The sequence below is a fragment of the Rhinolophus sinicus genome, chromosome 11 (genome assembly GCF_057876585.1).
Source record: "Rhinolophus sinicus isolate RSI-liver-muscle chromosome 11, RSI-T2T, whole genome shotgun sequence".
Classification (NCBI taxonomy): Eukaryota; Metazoa; Chordata; class Mammalia; order Chiroptera; family Rhinolophidae; genus Rhinolophus; species Rhinolophus sinicus.
The window spans coordinates 26483247-26505378 of record NC_142511.1 but is presented as its reverse complement, the minus strand read 5'-3'; the positions used below and the strand labels follow the sequence as shown (position 1 = coordinate 26505378).

Here is a 22132-nt window from a genome sequence, read left to right as displayed (position 1 = left end):
TGGAGAGGTTGTGGAGAAAAAGGAACCCTCATACACTGTTGGTGGGAATGCAGACTGGTGCAGCCGTTATGGAAGGCAGTGTGGAGGTTCCTCAAAGAATTACGAATAGAATTGCCGTTTGACCCAGCAATCCCTCTCCTGGGTATCTACCCAAAAAATCTGAAAACATTTAGAGATAAAGACACGTGTGCTCCAATGTTCATTGCAGCTTTGTTTACGGTGGCCAAGACATGGAAACAACCAAAATGTCCTTCGATAGATGAATGGATAAAGAAGTTGTGGTACATATACACAATGGAATACTATTCGGCAGTGAGAAAAGATGATATAGGAACATTTGTGACAACATGGATGGATCTTGAGAGAGTAATGCTGAGCGAAACAAGTCAGACAGAAAAAGCAGAGAACCATGTGATTTCACTGATATGTGGTATATAAACCAAAAACAACAAAAGAACAAGACAAACAAATGAGAAACAGAAACTCATAGACACGGACAATAGTTTAGTGGTTGCCAGAGGGTAAGGGGGGTGGGGGGTGGGGGGGGAGGTGAGGGTAAGGGGGATCGAATATATGGTGATGGAAGAACTGACTCTGGGTGATGAACATACAATGGGATTTATAGATGATGTAATACAGAATTGTACACCTGAAATCTATGTAATTTTACTAACAATTGTCACCCCAATAAATTTAATTTAAAAAAAAAAAAAATATGTTCAATTTTGAGGGAAATCTGCAGAAGGATTCTCTCACACCGTGGGTCCCCTCCCAGAGGCACCTGTTGAGAAGCCTGCTATGTCCTGCTGTCTGTCAAACACACAGATCTACTCTCATTATAACCATTTGCCAAAACTGTTGTCAAACAACTAACTGCACATAATTAAGCTTCTGAAAGAACATGCCCTCAGGTGAGTTTAAAAGGAATGTTACAAATTAAGATAATAGATGATTATATGAAACATAAATCAAAATTTTCAGAAGGCTGCTATCTCATACATTACAAACTTGGCAAACAGATATACGTAGTTCCATGGCTGTCCACTGACTTCTCCCCTTGATTGCTTTATCCAGATTGTTACTGCCTAGCAGTTGGTGTAATTCTTATTGCATTGCATTATAATCCTGGATTTGCACAAAGAAATGATTAATAAAAAAAAACTCATTCCTTGAGACACATTCCTGAGGTTCACAATAAAAACCACCAAACAGATGGAAAAGCTGGAGACTAGCTGATGGAGGAAAAGTAGTCTTGCCTCTTTTGATCAATGAAATTGAAGGAATGATCATTAAGGAGGACAGTAAGTAGTGAGGACTTTCCTGGCTGAATCTCACATGCCTCTCTGAGTGGAATGTTGAGTTCGCTTGATAACTGAGCACACCCACCCAGCTTTTCTTACACATACACTTGGGAGCCATGCCTTGTCCCTTTGCACCCACCATTGCCACGAGCACTGACTGGAATAGCTTCCACTGCCCACACTCCAACTCCTTGCCTTTGACCTCCATCTGGCCACTGGGAGCCCACTAAGATGGTGAGAGGGCAAGCCAGGGATACAATGCCTCCTGGGAAATTTCTCAACCAATGACTGGAAAGATTTGACAGATAAATAGCTCATCTCCCCTTCCTCTCGGGTGGGATAACTCTGCAGTTTGCTCTATATAATCTCTCAGGGTTCCCCAGAGACATTGAGCCCAGCTGTCCATCATGGTAATCTGCTCAATAATGCATACTTTATTGCTTTCCTTCGACATCTCAATTTACCACTTCCCTTTAGGTGTTTCCTACGATCACCTCCCAAATAGACTACTTACACAAAATCTTTGTTTGGGGGACTGCCTCTGGGAAACCCAATATAGGACTTGATTTAAAGATGCACATATCAAAACTTGAGTCTCCAGGTAACTTTTTTTTTTTTCTTTTGCTTGTTCCTTTCCCGTTAGATTTGATGGATGGGCAACCTCTCATAAACTGAGAACCTGGCTCCCAGTACCCTGTACAAAACATAATGTGGCCTCATCAAAATGAAAAGACAACCTTCTGAATGGGAGAAGATATTTGCAAATCATACATCTGATAAGGGCTTTACATCCAAAGTACATAAAGAACCCATACACTCAACAACAACAAAACAAACAACCCAATTAAAAAGGAGGACCTGAATAGACATTTCTCCAAAGAGGACATACACATGCCAATTGACATATGAAAAGATTCTCAACATCACTAATCATCAAAAAAATGCAAATTAAAACCACAATAAGCCATCACCTCACACCTGTTAGAATGGCTGTTATCAAAAAGACTAGAAATAACAAGTGTTGCAGAGGATGTGGAGAAAAGAGAACCTTCATACACTGCTGGTGGGATTGTAAATTGGTACAGCCACTATGGAAATCAGTATGGAGATTCCTAAAAATTAAAAATAGAACTACCATACGATCTAGCTATTCCACTGCTGGGATTTACCCACAGAATACAGAAACACTAACTCAAAAATACCTACATGTAAGTCCCTATGTTCATTGCAGTATCAATTACAATAGCCAAGACATGGAAACAACCTAAGTGTCCATCAATGAATGAATAGATAAAGAAGATATGGTATATATAATGGAATATTACTCAGCCATAAAAATGAATCAAATCTTGCCGTTTGCAACAACATGGATAGAACTTGAAGGTATAATGCTAACTGACAGAAATCAGAAGGAGTGTGGTCACACAGCAGCCTAGCCGTTTGTCCCCTCCAATCTTTCCTTAGGAAAGGAAAGACTTTGTGGGACTGTCCCTCTTTGGGGTTGAGTTCATTTATCCTAAGTCTCTCTATTTGGTCCCTGTAAGCAGGGTCTGCAGTCAAAGACGAGTAATGATTCCTCATGGGAGGAACGACTTAAGCCAGACAGGACCCCATTGGGACCCCCATGAGTTAACATAATAAAAGTCAGGAGGTAGCCATACCCCTCCTCCTCACCATTATGGGAAGCTGCTAATGCATGCCCCAGTTGTTGTCCTGCACCCTGCTATGCAAAGGACTTCTTAGAGCGATAAATTATCGCTCTTCCTGCTTAGCTCATGGGATGGTTTTACCTTGTGAGACTTGCTCCCCCAGGGCGTTGAACACACCCACCTTAGTCGCCTGGGGACAATGAGCATCGGTTGCTTTGGGACAGATATCTGTGAATTGGAAGAATTTTTATGGTGTGTGAGAATTTCGGGACCCTGCCTTTCATCTGGTGATGCTTATTGTAAGAAATCAATAAATACCCACGACAAACCGATTCGGAGCTCCAGTCCCTTGAGGCTGTGAGTCCCTCGGTCCTCTGTGATTTAACTATATTTGAGTCTCTGTCTCTTTATGATAGTTTAACCCTTGCCGCCTCCCTCGCCTTCCCACAACTTGCGTTGTGCAGGTCGCAACAAAGGAGAAAGACAAATACTGTGTGATTTCACTCACATGTGGAGCCTTAAAGAAAAAGAACAGACAAAATAAAACGGAAATGAATTCATAGATACAGAGAACAGACTGGTTGGTGATTACCAGAGGGAAGGAGATTGGGGAGTGGGCAAAGGGGAAAAAGGAGTCAATTGTCTGATGATGGAGACTAACTAGACTTTTTGGTGTGATCACTTTGTAGTGTATACAGATGTCAAATTATAATGTTGCATACCTGAAACATATAATTTAAAATAAAAACTCATAGTGTTACCTGGACAAGAAGCAATAAATCCATGATTGTTCAAAGTAATATCAGTGCTCTGCCTTTGTAGGAGATCTGTATTCCCTCTACTTTGCACTTCTACCTGCCAGCTGCTTTCAGTTTTCAGCACCTACAGGGTCCGCAGGCAGAACTCAAGGAGGGCCGGTTCTCACCAGGGAGAAAGGGAAGAAAGTGCAGCTGGGCTGGGCAAGCAGCTGCCTCCACAGCAGCAGCCTTCTGCAGGCAGCCATGTACCCAGCCTGCCTGTGTGTTCTTCACCCTGCCATTCTCCCAGAGACCCAGTGTTTGCATGTGCTTTACCCCAGTTATCTGAGTCCCTTGATCCCTGTTTGTTTTTCTGGCTTCTGACCCCTTTGTCGGCCAAAACTTCAAGTGCTATCCGCTCTTTTGTCCTAGTCACCACTCTGTCCTAGATGCCTCACTGGCCGTCAACACCACACAAACAGAATGAGAGGGAAAGGGAAAGAGAATTTCATTTGGTCAATTGAGTGGTTAAAAAGCAAGAAGGTTGCTTTTTCTTTTTTTGGCAAGTAACTTGTTTAACTTGCATTGGTCAACCATTTGACCTAATCAACTCATTGGTTCCAATGGTCAACCTGAGAGAATTAAGTAAATAAATGCGAAAAAACAGAGGGGTTCAAGGCCTCCTGTCCTTCCTCCTACTTCTGAGAGGAAGAGAAATAGCTACCAAAGATACCAAGTTTCCAAGCTTGTGTTGTCAATAGGCAGTCTTTATTTCATGAAAGGGAATCGTTCTTTGAGGAAACACAGCGTCTCATGCCAAAAGATCTCTACTTGGAACATAAGAGGTGCTCAATGAACATTTTCTAAATGTACTGATATTCTATACTCTCACTATTGAGCTTTGGCAATACTGACTTCTGTATTGCCAGCAGCACACACCCTGCAATCTCATGCCTGTGTGCCTCTAGAAAGCCCAATCCAAGCACTCAGTGTCCATGAGCACACTAACTCAAGTTAGACACTGACATTTTAAATGACTGGAAGAGTTATTCTCAAAGTGTGTTCTGGGAACCCCTAGGGGTTCCTGACATCCTTGCAGAGTATCTGTGAAGTCAAAACTATTTTTATAATACTAATGAGAAGTTATTTTTCTATTTCACTCTCATCTCTCATGAGTGTACTGTGGCATTTTAAGGTCAACTCATGTGATGATGTCTTTGCTTTTGGTGTATTCTTGAATTTTAAAAAATTCTCAGTTTTTATTTCTAATGTGATAAATATCAATCAATAGAACATCATAAACAAAGGCTCTTTGGGGTCTTCACAATTATTCAAGAATGTAAAGGGGTCCTGATACCAGAAAGTTTGAGAATCTCTGGCCTTAATCATACTTCCACCTGGTTTTTACCCAGGTAAGTTGGCCCTTATCAGGGAATGTATTTCCTGATTTATTTGTTTAATACGTATTTCACTGAGTTTCTACTTTGGGTCAGACATTGTGCGAGGCCCTGGGATTTAACGTTAAACCAGACTGATGTGACCCTGCCTTCAAGTTGCCTAAAGTCTTATGGTGAAAATAGATACTAAGGGAAGACACTGAGGCTCTGATACTTAAGGTGAACTCTCACAAAATAGTCTGAACTAGTTAAGGAGGGTGGGGACAAGGTGTGTGGGCAAGAGGGCACACGGTACTCTGAAAATCCCAAAGAAGGTTGCGGTGGCTGCACAAGGGGAGCCCAAGACGCTTGAGATGGGGCTGAAGAGGGGTACTGCCCACACAAGGTCTGCCAAACCAGGTGAAGGACTTAATCTTGATGCCAAGGCAATGGCCAATGGCCTGTGGGTGGTCTATTTATTTGCTTTTTAAAATGTATGATAAAAATGTATATCACATGAAATTAACATTTTAGCTATTTTTAACTGTATAATTCATTGGAATTAAATATATTCACATTATCGTGCAGCTATCTCCACCACCCATCTCCAGAACTTTTTGATCATGCCAAACTGAAATCCTGTACCCATTCAACAACTCCCTATTCTCCCCTGCCACCAGCCCCCGGGAATCTATATTTTACTTTCTGTCTATAATTTTGACTACTGTGGGACCCTTGTATCAATGGAATAACATGTGATGACATCATTGCTCTGACAACATGAGTGCTTTTGTGTGTGGCTTATTCCACTTAGCACAATGCAGAGGAGGGTTTTCAAGCCCAAAGAGACATTGGCAAAATGTCTCGGCAAGAGATTAACACTTTAATCACAAATGTCTGTCTTCTCCCATGCCCCCTTCTGGTGCCAATCAGTTTTGTAATTGTAACAGCCAGTTTTCTACTTCCCTCTCCCATCTGAAGACACCAGCTGTCTTCAGCAACTCTTCTTCTGTTGTTGACAATCAGAAGGGAGATTGTATCAGGCTCTTGCAGGGAACACGAGGTGCGTGGTCAAGGCCATATTGAGAATTAGCATTCCAGATCTGCAGAAACCGTAAAATGGATTTACAGAGACAAAAATCAGGTTGGGTTTACCAGGATCTGAGACACGGGAGCCATATGTCAACCACCACTTGGGTGCAGGATGTTGGGTTCTCTTTTCTCTCGACCCTCTTGAAGCCAAATACCAAAGCTGCAATGACAGAAGGAGGGGTTAGGAGTTGGTGACATGCATGGCTGGCCCTCATCTTTCCTTGACATCTTCCTAGGGCCCCTGTTTTAGCAAGAACACATCTCTTCTTGTTTAATTAATAGGGTCTTAAGACGGATGGCTTTTTGGAAAATTTAATCATCACAGTCAGGGGGATAGGGCAGAGGTCAAATGAGTGGAACCTAATCTCTTAGAGTACTTATTCTCAACTTGTTTGAGCAACAGCATCACCTAGAACACTTTTCCCCCCTTTAGTGGGCAAACAATCTGATTAGACAGTTCTTCAAAGAAGATATACAAATGGTCAATAAACACATGTTGAAAAGATGCTAAACATTATTAGCCATTTGTAAACTGCAAATCAAAACCACAATGACATACCATTTCACACCCATAGAACACTTTTTAAAATACTATCACTGGACCTCAGCTCCAGAATTTCTGATTCAGAAGCTCTGAGGTGAGGCCCTGTAATTTGCATTTCTAACAAGTTCCCAGGTGATTTTGATGCCTCTGCTCCTGAGACCACATATTGAAAACCACTCCTTTAGAGACAGACAGGAATTAAGAGAGAAGTTTTATAATTTTTTAGAGACCCCTCTAGAATGCACATTTCTCAGCCTAGAGTGTTCTTTCCACATGTTTCAGCCTGGTACTAAGCAGGGAATTCAAGGTCATCATAAGGTGTCTTTTCTGATCTTCTGGCTTATTGAGCAGAAATCACCTGTCCCTTCACAAATGACATGCATAAATGCCATCTTTCTTATCCTCCTTCTGCTTTCTGGAGGCAGAGACCCACGGTTTCCTGTGGATCTTTTGGATGATGAAAGGGAATCCTTCACCCATTTATCCCTCTGCTAACCTTAGGGAGGTCTGTGAAGACTCATTTATTGCATCTGCCGAATCTTGGTCTCCCAGGGTTTGAAGACACTGAGTTTATTGCCCCAGGGTAACTCATTACCGGGAAGCAGAGTCACTGTTCTCTCAGCTAGACAAGTCTTTACCTCATACTTCACAGATTGGAAATTTAAGGGTGAAAAAGCTTTCATCCTTAATTATAAAGGATTTAAGTTTTGGTGTCAATGAACTATAGTTTCTTCTGAAGAGTGGTAAAGATATTTGACCTCTGGACAGTGATATAGGATGTACTCACTTCATCCTATTGCAGCTGTCCTTTCCCTGTGTCATCACAGTGTGCTGGTGGAAGAACTTGTTTTCCTGAAGAATAACAGAGTAGGCAAACTAGCTCAGCACAGAGCATGCTGCATGAGACACAGACCCCCAACACTCTTCTCCTCCTCATTCAGACACCTTACCAAACCCAGAGCAGTGTTCTCGGGACTTTTTGGGCCAGGTTTAATAAGTGACCAAACAACACTGAAGTACAGAATCCCATCATCTCCCTAGTCAAGATACCTGCCCTTGCTGTAATAACAGCTACAACAATAATTATAGCTAACCTATATTGAGTAATGATTAGGCCATGATCAGATACCATTATACACATTGTACTAGAATTTGTTTCCTTTATGATGTGTATGCTATCATGATCTCCAGTTTTCAGTTGAGAAAACCCATTCAGAATGTTACGTAACATGAGAGAAAAAACAGCATGAGACACTTGCTAAAGGTAGCAAGACAGAGCTTATTCAGATTACGACAGTATGGGAGAAAGACTCCAGTGTGAATTGAGCTCAACTCCAACTAAGACAAAGGTGACTGAGGTTTTTAAAGGCAGAGCATCTGGGGAATACAAAGGGGTCTGTGGAGAAGTATAAAAGGGGAACAAAAAGGGGGACTGGTGGCTAGGGAAATGGTAAATTACAGGAGGTGGTAAGTGGAGAATTACTAGAAATGGTTGGGCAAGGTGGGTTGAGACAATGTGTATTCTATGGTTTGACAGTATGTCTTTTTCTTGAGCAAAGACTCAGAACTGGGGCTGGGGTCACCTAAGGGACATGACTGACTCCAGGTTAAAGTTTAGACAAGTGTCTCAACACAGTGTTCGGGCAAGTCCTCTGTGTTGCACGAGAGTTCACAGTTCTCAGCAACTTGCCTAAGGAAGGCCAGGCAGCTAAGTAGGCAGCAGAGTCAGGAAGTTAAGCTCAAGCAGTGTGATAGAGTTCATAAACAGAATCGTATACTGCCTCAGAAGACTTGTTTCTAACGTCAGCCTTTCCTTTTTCCCGGAGTGTATGCTTCCATCTTCCTTACCTGTCTTCATACCTGTCAAGTTCAGCTCAATCTGTTGCTCCCATACTTCAGGGTCAGAAATCCTAGGTTCCAAGAGTCTTAGCTTCCTCTTTTTCTGTAATTACAGCCATGACAAAATCAGAAATGTCTTTGGCCCTGAGTAGTCCCCTTCCTCCTTACCTCCACCCCTGCCCTTACCTCCTCCATCTCCTAAGTGTCCTCCAGCGCCTAAGTTGGGAGAAGAACAGCACATTTAACTTCTATTGAGGGCCCCAATGACAATGGGATATCCTTACCTGGCAATGTTTTATCAACTTTAGAAGAATGTCCCCTCCCACTGGTAACAGCCAACCTCTCCTGCCCTAGCATAAAACTCAGTTATGGTTCCTGGGAGAAGAGACCAAACAGGAGCTGTCTGTGAAGAATGCGCAGTTAAAACCAGGCCATTTCTCTCACAAACAGTACATTGTGTAACCATTCATAAAGAGCTAGTTTCTTTTTTTTTTTTATTTTTTATTAAATTTATTGGGGTGACAATTGTTAGTAAAATTACATAGATTTCAGGTGTATAATTCTGTATTACATCATCTATAAATCCCATTGTGTGTTCATCACCCAGAGTCAGTTCTCCTTCCATCACCATATATTCGATCCCCCTTACCCTCATCTCCCACCCCCCACCCCCCCACCCCCCTTACCCTCTGGCAACCACCAAACCATTGTCTGTGTCTATGAGTTTCTGTTTCTCATTTGTTTGTCTTGTTCTTTTGTTACTTTTGGTTTATATACCACATATCAGTGAAATCACATGGTTCTCTACTTTTTCTGTCTGACTTATTTCGCATAAAGAGCTATTTTCAATTAAAAATATGTATGTACAAACGGTTTCATCAGGGATCACCCAGTAAGCTCACTTCTCATTAAAAAAGAGATGAGGATCAATTTGGCACATTCTGAATCCTGTCTTTTCTGGGAGTTGAGATGTGAACATAAAGGGTAGGAATATTTTCCAATATCTGTTTGAAGTGCCAAATGGTCGTTACATTCCTCACCTCTGGAGCTGTGAAGTCTGTGTCTGAAGCCCAGGGAAGGCTTGGAGCATCAGAGATCTTGGAGCGCAGAGGAGCCACCACTAAGGAAGTAGTCTTAGGTCATTGCCTAGTCGCAAAGTCCCATAGCTGGGGGCAGGAAGGATAGAAAGAATGAGTGAGGACACAAAACATGGAAGGTACTGAACCAAGTGCTTTGCAGATGCCATCCATTTTACTTTCTATAACAACCTTGTGAAATCAGCATCAATGCATCCACTTCAGGGATAAGAAAACTGACTCAAAACAAGTCAAATTTCTCAGGTGCAGCAAGGAATTTCTGACCTTCACATGGTTTCTGGTGATTATTCAGGGCTGCCCTGAAATGTCCCTTCCTGGGAGGACCTTCTTTCTCTATAATATTACCATCCTCTTTTGTCTCCAGAGTAGATAGACACAATTATTTAACATTTTGTGTTTGTTTCATGTTTATTTTCTGCCTTTCCACAATAAAATACAAGGTCATAAAACAAACAAACGACAACAACAAAAAACACACCCCAAAACATTGACTTTCTGGTTCACTGGTGTGTCCCCAGCACTAATAGACACTCAACAAATGTTTATTGAATACATTAAAGAGTGAACTCAGAAATGGGAATGAGGTCTGTGAAGCCATGTCTTTCTCCTTGCCCGGAGCCCAGAGCCTTTCCCAGGTATCACATCTTGGTCATCACACCTCTGACTGTCAGTGTGGAGGAGGCCCACTGTTCACCAACACAGTCCCCTTAAGATGGAAATACTGCTGTCAGCCCACAAAAGAGCAATGCCTCCTGTCCAAGGACCAGGGAACCAGGCATGTTATCTTTATTTCTTTGCAAGATATCCAAAAAAAGAAACCCCATTACATATCATTAGAGGGGGTTTGAACTCAGACTCTTGATATATCATGAAATAGCCCCCACCTGCAGCTCCAATTGGCTCCTTCATTGGCCTTGTTCAGAAAACTTAATTGAGTCTCACAGGCTAAATCAGAGAACTGAAGGAAGTGAGAACTCTATTTTCCCTGCCAGATTTTATTCCAGACTCTTAACCTATGACCCGATGAAACCTACAGATGGTAGTCATCTCTCCTACCTCAGGACTCCCCTGACATTTTATCTGCAACCCACCTGAACCACTGGTTTCCTAGTTGCATTATAAATGTTCATATGCATGCCTCATCTCCCCAGCTCTTCTGTGACTTTCTCGTACACAATGACACGATCTTAATCATCTGTGCACATGCCACAAACCTACAAAGGCCTGTAGGTGCTGAATGAATGAATGAATGAATGAATGAATGAATGAATGCAAATGGGAAGGGGGCAAAGATGAAATTGTAAAAGGAATTGAGGAGGAATGGGCGTGGGGATTTACTCTTTCAGGATGTTATTTCAAGATTACATCCTGGTGAAGCATTCAAAACTTATATCTGGCACATAGTTCAATAAACGTTTAAAAAACAAAGGATGGAATTGACCTACTGTTCTAGTTCTCTGGTTGATGTGGTCTCATCTCAAAAAAAAAAAAAAAAAGACCATCAGGAAAGTCTATTTTTTGAGTGGTTTTTCCTCCAAAGGATTGAAGATCTCATTTCAAACCCTGCATTTACTTGTACTTTGTTGTTCTTTGGCATTTTAGTTCCCGGACTAAGTGAGATTTAACTGGGCCTCTGAGGATGAAATCTTCATGTAGACAAAGGTCATCACATGCTCCCAATCTGCCTCATCACTCAGGGATCCTGCTCCTTCTCCCCAGCTCCCACACACAACTTCCTTTTCCTAAGAAGCCATAGGTCTTCCTTAGAGGCCTGAAGAGGTCAACTTCCATACCTTGGTCTTAGTGTAAAGAATTATCAGAGAAAACATTTTCAATGGCAGAATAGAAAACCAGGCAGTCATCAAGTTCCAAAAAAAATGTTTCTTTTTTTCTTCTGAATCCTAGAGCAGTGGTTCTCAAAATGTGGTTCCTGGATCACAGCATCAACACCGATGGGGAACTTGTTAGAAATGAAAATTATTGGGCTTCACCTCAGACCTGCTGAATCAAAAACTCCAGGGATAGGCTCATGTTTCTGATTCATGAGACAGTTTGAGAATTACCATTCTAGAGCATGGACAATATGTAACTTGATCAACTATTTCAATACATCTTTTGTAACCTGTGTTACGATCAATTGTTCCCTCTTTTTCTAGTTTCTTAATTAAAACTTACATTTGCAAATACTTTACGACTTACAATTCTTCTTCATGTATATTAATGTATTTGATATTTCTAAATACTTAATGAAGTCAGCAGGACAGGTATTATGATTCTCATTTTACTGATGAAAAACTGCGATTCTTGTCCAATGTCACATAGTTAGAAAATCATAGACAATTCCAGAACTAGAACCTGGATTTTTCAACTCTTGTTCCAGAACTCTCTCTTCACTTGATTTTATAGTCCCATGCGCCGTCTGTCCAGTCTTGCTCTCCAGTCTCTTTTCTACTTACTTGATTTACATGTAGTTTTTGTCAAAGCTGGCTGCTGTTTCCATAAAACCTGCTTTGGTTTTCCTTATTCCAGAATACTTTGTTCTCTTTTCAGCCTACATGCTTTGGGGAGCATAGCCTGCTGCTTTGAAGGCATAGAACGTTTTTCAAGCTTCAACATCCATACGAGTCACCTGGAGCATGGTTAAAATGCAGGTTCTGATTCAGGAGGTGTGGGCTGGGCCTGAGATTCTGCATTTCTAGCAGCATTCAAGCAATGCTCCTGGTCTTCACTGGGGCTTTAGAATACCCTGCACCTTCTCCTTGAAGACACTGCAAGTTTCTTTTCTTTTTTCATTGAAAAAATTGTTTTCAATTACAGTTGACATACAATATTACATTGGTTCCAAGTGGATGGCAAGTTTCTTGATGGCAGGACAAATCATTGCCCATTTTATATTCCTGAATATAATGGGTAGCTCATGGGAAGGAGGCAAGGAAGGAAAGAGGGAGGAGAGAAGAAAAGTATCTTTCCATTGCCATCCAACTTTCCTTAGCAGAGAAGTGAGACGATGAGTTGCTCACATCCAGTGTCTTGACCCTCACTTTTACCTCAGCGTTCCCAAACAAACAAAACGCCAAAGAAGCCAAAATGAAAAAACAAATCCTGAAATGTCTGTATAATTTTTCAAAGTCCAAATAGAGACAAACTAGGGAGGACAGTGGCAGCCTGAGCTCTGGCTTCTATCTAGCACCTTGTTTCTCAATGTACAAATGAAGTGTGTGAGGACGTCTTTTAATGTGCAGGAAATGTCAGGTTCAGGGTCTCTCCAATTCAGCAGGGTCCCTTCAAGAAGCTGCACCAAGGAATCAGGTCAGGTAGTTCTGCTGTCTGCCTAACATTAGCAATTAGGAGCTAATCTCCTTAACACCATAAATACTAAATCTAAGTCGTTTGGCAGGTAAAATTGCCTAGGATCTTATAAAACATATCATGGCCATCTGGCAGAAACTATTGATATTGTCAAAAGAAAAGGGGAGATGGACAGTAAAGTACGAGTCATTTTTACAATCGTCCTGTGCAGAGTGGTGTGTGGCTTGACAGCCCAGGAAAACGACAGCCAAGCCTCTGTCACTGTTTGGAAGTCTTTAAAGACCTATGGAGAGGGTTTTTGTTTCTCTGCAGGAAAGAAACAGAGTTATAGTTATTTGAATGGCAGCTGTAGATTGACTATGCTGGTGAGACTGAGAAGAGGGTGGCAGTGAGGACGTGTGCATTTCCGAGCTTCTCCAACTCCAAGGACATGGCTCCTTTGGCTCCTACGCCGCCCACTGGAAAATTCCTGTTTTCACTTGGCCTCTTTGGTGACCACATATGCCACCCATCTGCACAGGGTCACCTCTGAAGCATGTGTTGGTGACAATATCTGGGCTTCACCGCCACTCTCCTCCTGTTTGCTGGCCATAACAAGCCTGTCCCCTCCAGCCATTCTGCAGACTCTGCATGACGGGATGTGCCCTGCTCTCAGGTATGCTCTGCCTTTGTAGACATTATTTCTTGTACCTAGTTCCCTGACTTCCCTCTCTCTCTCTGGTAAGCTCCTCTTCACCCTCCAAAATTCAGCTTAAGAGCCATCTGTATACCTCTCCTCCATTCCTCCTTTCATACTTAGGTTAGTTCCCCTATCTCTCTACATGCTTCATATTTTGATTTTGTTTATGTGTCTTACCTGCTAGACTCCTATCTCCCTCTTTTATTTCAAAATGCCTAGTAGAGGGCCAGGCACATAGATGCTCAACAAGTTTTATATATTTAAAATAAACGGATAAACAAAACGGAAACAAACTATGATGGTCACCAGGTGGGAGGGAGTTGGAGAGCTGGGTGAAAAAAGTGAAAGGGAGTAACAAGTACAAATTGCCAGTTACAAAAATAGTGACAGGGATGTAAAGTACAGCATAGGGTCAATAATTTTAAATTTTATCAAGAACTTTTCCTTTGCATTCACAACTTGGCTAACTGGTGCAAGAGGCCTAGCTTTCAGTCCATCTCAGTTTCAACATGCCTTCTTCTCTATGCTTAATCATTTCTAGCTTTTTATTTAAAGTGAGAGAGATCTGTGGCTCTTCCTTTCACTTGAACATGTAGAGTTCATTGTGGGGTATTAATTGACCTAATTTCAATATTGTTGTGTCTCAGGGAATAGGGACGCCTAAAGAGAGGGAGATGGGAGAATGGCCAGTCAATGGAACAGTCAGAACACACAACATTTATAGATTAAGTTTGCCATCTTATGTGGGTGTGGTTTGTGTTGCCCTGAAACAATTCCAACAATAAAATCAAAGATTACTGATCACAGATCATCATAACAAATATAATAATAATGAAAAATTTGAAATATTGTGAGAATTTCCAAAATATGACACAGACATGAAGTGATCAAATGTTATTGGAAAAATAGCACCAGCAGATGCTTGATGTGGTGTTGTCCCCACCTTTATTCTGTAAAAAATGCAGTATCTGCAAAGCAAGTAAAGTGGAGCACTATAAAACAAGGTATGCATGGATATACTTATAAAATACAATCCTTACATGTATTCTCACTATCTCTGTATTAGGAGAAATCTGTGGGATAAAGGCAGCCAATTCAAAGTTTTCCTCTCTGGATGCCCTTTTATTTCTAAAGTAACTTTGGAGGTTGAAATATAAAGGACATGTTAACAAACTGTGTGCGTGAGTGCGTGTGTGTGTGTGTGTGTGTGTGTGTGTGTGTGTTGACCAAAAGCCAACAACAGTTAAAGCAAAAGAAGTGGCTTTGTCCTCCTCCATTAAAAAGTTCCTGTTTAAGAGGTAGATATTTCAACTAATGTCACCTGTAAAAATGTTCTGAATAAAGAGACTGGTACCCTGAAGTCATGAAACATAACAAAGGCAAAGAAAGTAAAGAGGGTGATTTTTCCAAAGATACACACATCCCAAAGAGCCTTATTTCTAGTGTTCAAATAAAGGAAAGGATGGGAAAAGAGAAGACATCATCAAAATTGCGGCATGAGGTGAGCCTCGTAAAACTCCCCTGGAATTTACAACTAATTGAACAATAACTCCACAAAGGACTCCCTGCACAGCAGACAGGCAAGACGAAGAGGGCCACTACTGAATTCACCTAAAGATGGGCGAATCGCGCAAGCGTGGGAGGAGGGAAGGGAGAACTGCAGAGACGGAGCCACGCGGGTGCAGGAGGCAGACCTACCTCAGTGTTCCGAGCTTGCTACATCCCAGAACTACTGCAGCTGCGGGAAAGGGAAGAGCTCAGACTGCTAGGGCTCCGCTTATGGCCCATAGAGCTGAGGGGACAGCATATAACACGGCTGAACCCAATGCTCACAGAAGAGACCTTGGAGAAAAGACTGAGGGAAAAAGGCTGAAAATGGTGGTTTAAGCCCTCACTGCCAAGCAGAGAACGGAAGCCTTAGGCACTGAGACTAGCCGCCCCCTCCCTACCCTCCCAGAGCTCGCCTTGCCCCCACCTGCCCGGTGCTAGAAGCGAAACAGTAGCAGTGTCAGATCAAAAGAACAGAATATTTGCTATTCTGAGAACTGTGGACCACAGACACAGATTCGCAGCCCAACTAGTTCCGGCAAAGGGGAGGGAGCTATGGAAGCAGGACGGGCTGTGGTGGTGGTAGCTGCCATTGTTCTGGGCCACCTCTCACAACTCACCCCACCCCTCGCCCCACCTATCTGGGCAGATCCCTGCAGGAGTAAACAGAACTGCTGAAATATACGGGCTCTGAATCTGGTGCAGGAAGAGCTTTGGAACTTCAAAAGCTCTCCACATACCCACCGGGACACTGCGCCCTGTGACCCAGACGAACTATTAACAGAGGAGAAGCCCATCTCCCAGGGAATCCCCTCATTGTGGGAGAAGCTGGAATAGTGCAGAGAAAACATAGCACTACTGTGTGAGAGAGAAAAAAAAGGCTGCAGTCAGAGAGAAAATAAAACATTCTACCAACAAGTACTGGAAAACAAAAGAAAGACTTCTTCCTATCAACCTGTTGCAGAAGCCACTCCTGTAGATGTCTAGGAAGAGAAATAATAAATCAGTAATTGCCATGAATAACCAAGACAACAAGATAGCTAAGAAAGAAAGTGAAAAGTCTCCAGAAAAGGAACTTAAAGATATGGAAACATGTGATTTAAATGACACAGAATTCAAGATTGCAGTTCTGAAACAACTCAACAAGACGCAAGAAAACACAGAAAGGCAGTTTAATGAACTCAGAAACACAATCAAAGAACAACATGAGAATTTTATGAAAGAGATTGAAATTTTAAAAAAGAACGAAATAGAATTTCTGGAGATTAAGAACTCAATAGAAGAAATTAAAAATGAAATAACCAGCTTAGGTAGTAAAGTTGACCAGATGGAGGAAAGAATCAGTGTCATCGAAGATAGAAACCTGGAAATTACACAGATGGAAGAAGAAAGAGACTTGAGACTTAAAAGAAATAAAGAACTCTACAAGAACTTTCTGACTCCATCAGAAAGAGCAATATAAGAATAATGGGCATACCAGAAGGAGAAGAAAGAGAGAAGGGAACAGAGAATATATTCAAACAAATTGTTGATGAGAACTTCCCATGCTTGTGGACAGAACTGGATCCTCGAATCCAAGAGCAAATAGAACACCTAATTACCTCAATCCCAACAGGCCTTCTCCAAGGCACATTGTGTTGAAGGTGTCTAAAATCAACGACAAAGAAAGAATCCTCAAGGCAGCCAGGGAAAAGAAGACGGTAACCTACAAAGGAAAGCCCATTAGATTATCATTTCATTTCTCAGCAGAAACTCTACAAGCCAAGAGGGAGTGGAACCAAATATTCAAACTATTGAAAGAGAGAAATTATGAGCCAAGAATAATATATCCAGCAAAGATATCCTTTAGATATGAAGGAGGAATCCATATTTCCAGACATACGAAAGCTGAGGGAATTTTCTAATACACGAACTACACTACAAGAAATACTAAAGGAGGCTATTCGACCACCATCAACAGTGACAATTTCTGGCAACTGAAACATAAAAGGGGGAGAGTAAAGGCCTGAACCGGAATATGGGAATGGAGAGAGTAAGCGTGCTGAAGATAATGGAATACTCTAAATATCAAACTTTCTTTTACATAAACTTAAGGGTAACCACTCAAAAAAAATCCAGAACTGAAATATATACTGAAATAAGAGAAGAAACAGAGGGAAACATCATAGAATACCACCACACAGAAATAATAGACAACAACAAAAAGGCAAAGAAACAATGGAGACACAGCCTTACCAGAAAACTAAAGATAGAATGACAGGAAATCCTCACATATCAATAATCACCCTAAATGTAAATGGACTGAACTCACCAATAAAAAGGCACAGAGTAGCAGATTGGATCAAAAAACTAAACCCAACCATATGCTGTCTCCAAGAGACACATCTCAGCTACAAGGACAAGCATAGACTCAAAGTGAAAGGGTGGAAATTGACACTCCAAGCAAATGGTACCCAGAGAAAATCAGGTGTAGCCATAATGATATCAGATGAAATAGACTTCAAGGTGAAAAAGATAACAAGAGATAAAGATGGACATTTCATAATGGTGAAGGGGACTGTACAACAAGAAGACATAACAGTCATCAATATTTATGCCCCCAATCAGGGAACACTGAAATATACCAAGCAACTACTAACAGAACTAAAGGGAGAAATTGACCAAAACACAATTATACTAGGGGACTTAAATACATCATTGGCAGCTATGGATAGATCATCCAAACAGAAAATAAATAACGAAATAGCAGCCATAAATGACACATTAGATGAAATGGACATAATTGCCATATATAGAGCACTTCATCCTAAAACATCAGACTACACAGTCTTTTCTAGTGTACATGGAACATTCTCAAGGATAGACCATATATTGGGACATAAAATCAGCCTCAGCACATTTAAGAAGATTGAAATCATACCAAGCATATTCTCTGATCACAAGGCTTTGAAATTGGATATCAACTGCAAAAACAAAGCAGGAAAAAAAACAAATACATGGAGATTAAACAACAAACTTTTAAAGAATGACTGGGTCAAAGAAGAAATTAGAGGAGAGAGCAAAAGATTCATAGAAACAAATGACAATGAAAATACATCCCACCAAAATTTTTTGGATGCAGGGAAAGCAGTTTTAAGAGGGAAACTTATCGCATTACAGGCCTATCTCAAGAAACAAGAAAAATCCCAAATAAATAACCTCATGTTACACCTTTAAAAACTAGAAAAAGAAGAACAAGTGAAACCCAAGGTCAGCAGAGGAAAGGAAATAACAAAAATCAGAGCAGAACTAAATGAAATAGAGAACAAAAAGACAGTAGAAAAGATTAATTTGACAAAGAGCTGGTTCTTTGAAAAGATTAACAAAATTGACAAACCCTTGGCTAGACTCACTGAGATAAAAAGAGAGAAGACACTAATTAACAAAATCAGAAATGAAAAAGGGGAAGTTATCATGGACACCACAGAAATACAAAGGATCATCCAAGAATACTATGAAGGACTATATGCCACCAAATTCAATAACCTAGAAGAAATGGACAAGTTCTTAGAAACATATAGCCTTCCAAGGCTGAACCATGAAGAACTGGAAAATCTAAACAGACCGATCACCAGTAACGAAATTGAATCAGTCATCCAAAACCTTCCCAAAAGCAAAAGTCCGGGACCAGATGGCTTCACTAGTGAATTCTGCCAAACCTTCAAAGAGTATCTAATACCAATCCTGCTCAAACTCTTCCAAAAAATTGAAAAAGACAAAGAACTCCCTAACTCATTTTATGAGGCCAACATTACCCTGATACCAAAACCTGGTAAGGACAACACAAAAAAAGAAAACTACAGACCAATATCTCTGATGAATACAGATGCAAAAATCATAAACAAAATTCTAGCAAATCGAATATAACAATGCATTAAAAATATTATTCATCACGACCAAGTGGGGTTCATCCCTGGGGCGGGGCACAAGGATGGTTCAACATACGCAAATCCATCAATGTGATACATCACATAAACAAAATAAAGGACAAAAATCATGATTATATCAATTGATACAGAAAAGGCATTTGACAAGATACAACATCTATTTACGATTAAAACACTTAATAAAATAGGTATAGAAGGAAAACACCTTAACATAATAAAGGCCATAGATGACAAGCCCTCAGCTAATCTCATAATTAATGGTGAAAAACTGAAGCCCTTTGTTCTACGTTCAGGAACACGACAAGGCTGTCCCCTATCTCCTCTGCTTTTCAACATAGTGTTGGAAGTCCTTGCCAGAGCAATCAGGCAAGAGAAAGAAAAGGCATCCAAATTGGGACTGAAGAACTTAAATTATTACTCTTTGCAGATGACATGATGCTATATATAGAAAACCCTAAAGACTCCACCAAAAAGCTATTAGAAACAATCAATGAATACAGTAAAGTTACCGGCTACAAAATCAACGTACAAAAGTCCATTGCATTCCTATATACTAACAATGAAATCTCAGAAAAAGAAATACCAAAAACAATTCCTTTTGTAATTGCAGCAAAAGGAATAAAATACCTAGGAATAAACTTAACCAAGAATGTAAAGGACCTATATGCAGAAAACTATGAGACATTTTTGAAAGAAATTGAAGAAGACACAAAAAAATGGAAAGACATTCCGTGCTCATGGATTGGAAGAATCAACATAATTAAAATGGCCATATTACCCAAAGCAATATACAGATTAATGCAATCCCCATCAAAATCCCAATGGCATATTTTAAAGAAATAGAACAAAAAATCATCAGATTTGTTTGGAACCACAAAAGACCCCGAATAGCTAAAGCAATCTTAAGAAAAAAGAACAATACTGGAGGTATCACACTCCCTGACTTTAGCTTGTACTACAGGACTACAGTCATCAAAACAGCATGGTATTGTCAGGAAAGCAGACACATAGACCAATGGAATAGAATTGTGAACCCAGAACAAAAACCACATAAATATGGACAGATAATTTTGGAAAAAGTAGCTAAAAACATACAAGGAGGAAAGACAGCCTCTTCAATAAATGGTGCTGGGAGAATTGGATAGCCACGTGCAAAAGAATGAAACTGGACTGCTATCTGTCACCATGTACCAAAATTAATTCAAAATGGATCAAAGACTTAAGCATAAGACCTGACACAATAAACTGCATAGAAGAAAACATAGGTACTAAACTTATGGACCTTGGGTTCAAAGAGCATTTTATGAGTTTGACTACAAAGGCAATGGAAGTAACAGCTAAAATAAACAAATGGGACTATATGAAACTTAAAAGCTTCTGCACAGCAAAAGAAACCATCGACAAAATAAAGAGGCTACCAACTGAATGGGAGAAGATTTTTGCAAACAGTGCCTCCAATAAGGGGCTAATATTCAAAATGTACAAGGAACTCATGAAACTCAACAACAACAAAACAAACAACCCAATTGAAAAATGGGCAGAAGACCTAAAGAGACATTTCTCCAAAAAGGACATACAAATGGCAAATAGACATAGGAAAAAATGCTCAACCTCACTAATCATCAGAGAAATGCAAATAAAAACCACAATGAGATATCACCTTCACCCCAGTCAGAATGGCTATCATCAACAAGACAAATAGTAACAAGTGTTGGAGAGGCTGTGGAGAAAAAGGAACCCTCATACACTGTTGGTGGGAATGCAGACTGGTGCAGCCGCTATGGAAGGCAGTGTGGAGGTTCCTCAAAAAATTACGAATAGAATTACCATAAGACCCAGCAATCCCTCTCCTGGGTATCTACACAAAAAATCTGAAAACATTTATCTATAAAGACACGTGTGCTCCAATGTTCATTGCAACTTTGTTTACGGTGGCCAAGACATGGAAACAACCAAAATGTCCTTCGATAGATGAATGGATAAAGAAGTTGTGGTATATATACACAATGGAATACTATTCGGCGCTAAGAAAAGATGATATAGGAACATTTGTGACAACATGGATGAATCTTGAGAGTATAATGCTAAGCGAAATAAGTCAGACAGAAAAAGCAGAGAACCATGTGATCTCACTGATATGTGGTATATAAACCAAAAACAACAAAAGAACAAGACAAACAAATGAGAAACAAAAACTCATAGACACAGACAATAGTTTAGTGGTTATCAGAGGGTAAGGGGGGTGGGTGGTAGGAGTTGAGGGTAAGGGGGATCAAATATATGGTGATGGAAGGATAACTGAGTCTGGGTGGTGAACACACAAGGGGATTTATAGATGATGTAATACAGAATTGTTCCCCTGAAATCTATGTAATTTTACTAACAATTGTCACCCCAATAAATAAATAAATAAAAAAGGCGACTGGACTTAGAGCTGAGCTGTGCCTCCCACAACTATGTAGATTGAAGGACAACGACTGATGAGCCCTGGAAAAACACACTGTTCCCCAATATTCTGCAATAAAAATTGGAAAAAAAATGCTCTGATTTAAAAAAAAAATTTTTCAAAGTAAGAATAAACCATAAATAGATGATGTAATAGAGAATTGTACACCTGAAATCTATGTAATTTTACTAACAATTGTCACCGCAATAAATTTAATTGAAAAAAAAAAAAAGGAAAGGTGATTAAAGTGAAATCCTTGGATCAGTATGGATCTTACAGTAAATTAAAGATTATTGAAAAAAAGAGTGTAATTATAACGTAGCTTCTACTTCCTGGCATTTACCTCAGGAAATAAAAATGTAAAATCAGATTTGAATAAATAGGTATTCATCCTTATTCAATTTTAACAGAAAAATATGAAAATACTATCTGAATATGGAAAACTAAGGGTCTAGCCACCAACATGGTATTGAAGAATATGACACAGGAAATGGTTCACTACATTGCATTATCTGAAAACGGTAAGTTACTACGTAATGTATAGAAGAAGTCCTGAAGTTTATGAATATATATGCAGCAGGAGGTTGTG

General features: G+C 40.3%; 1 long non-coding RNA gene across 5 annotated transcripts in view; it reads right to left on the bottom strand.

Annotated features, from left to right (window-relative positions):
- Positions 1 to 627: 627 nt before the first annotated feature.
- The window catches only part of LOC141569348 (uncharacterized), a 151437-nt gene continuing 129932 nt past the window's right edge, over positions 628 to 22132 (bottom strand). For 2 of the 5 annotated variants that reach the window (XR_016022792.1, XR_016022795.1), the window contains exons 2-5: positions 9579 to 9704; positions 8725 to 8754; positions 8548 to 8641; positions 629 to 6315 (exon numbers count right to left, since the gene is read on the bottom strand). This is a non-coding gene — a long non-coding RNA (uncharacterized LOC141569348). Of the gene's footprint in view, positions 6316 to 7486; positions 7552 to 8547; positions 8642 to 8724; positions 8755 to 9578; positions 9705 to 22132 lie in introns of all 5 variants that reach the window. The other 3 variants (XR_016022794.1, XR_016022793.1, XR_012492887.2) reach the window with 3 other exon arrangements.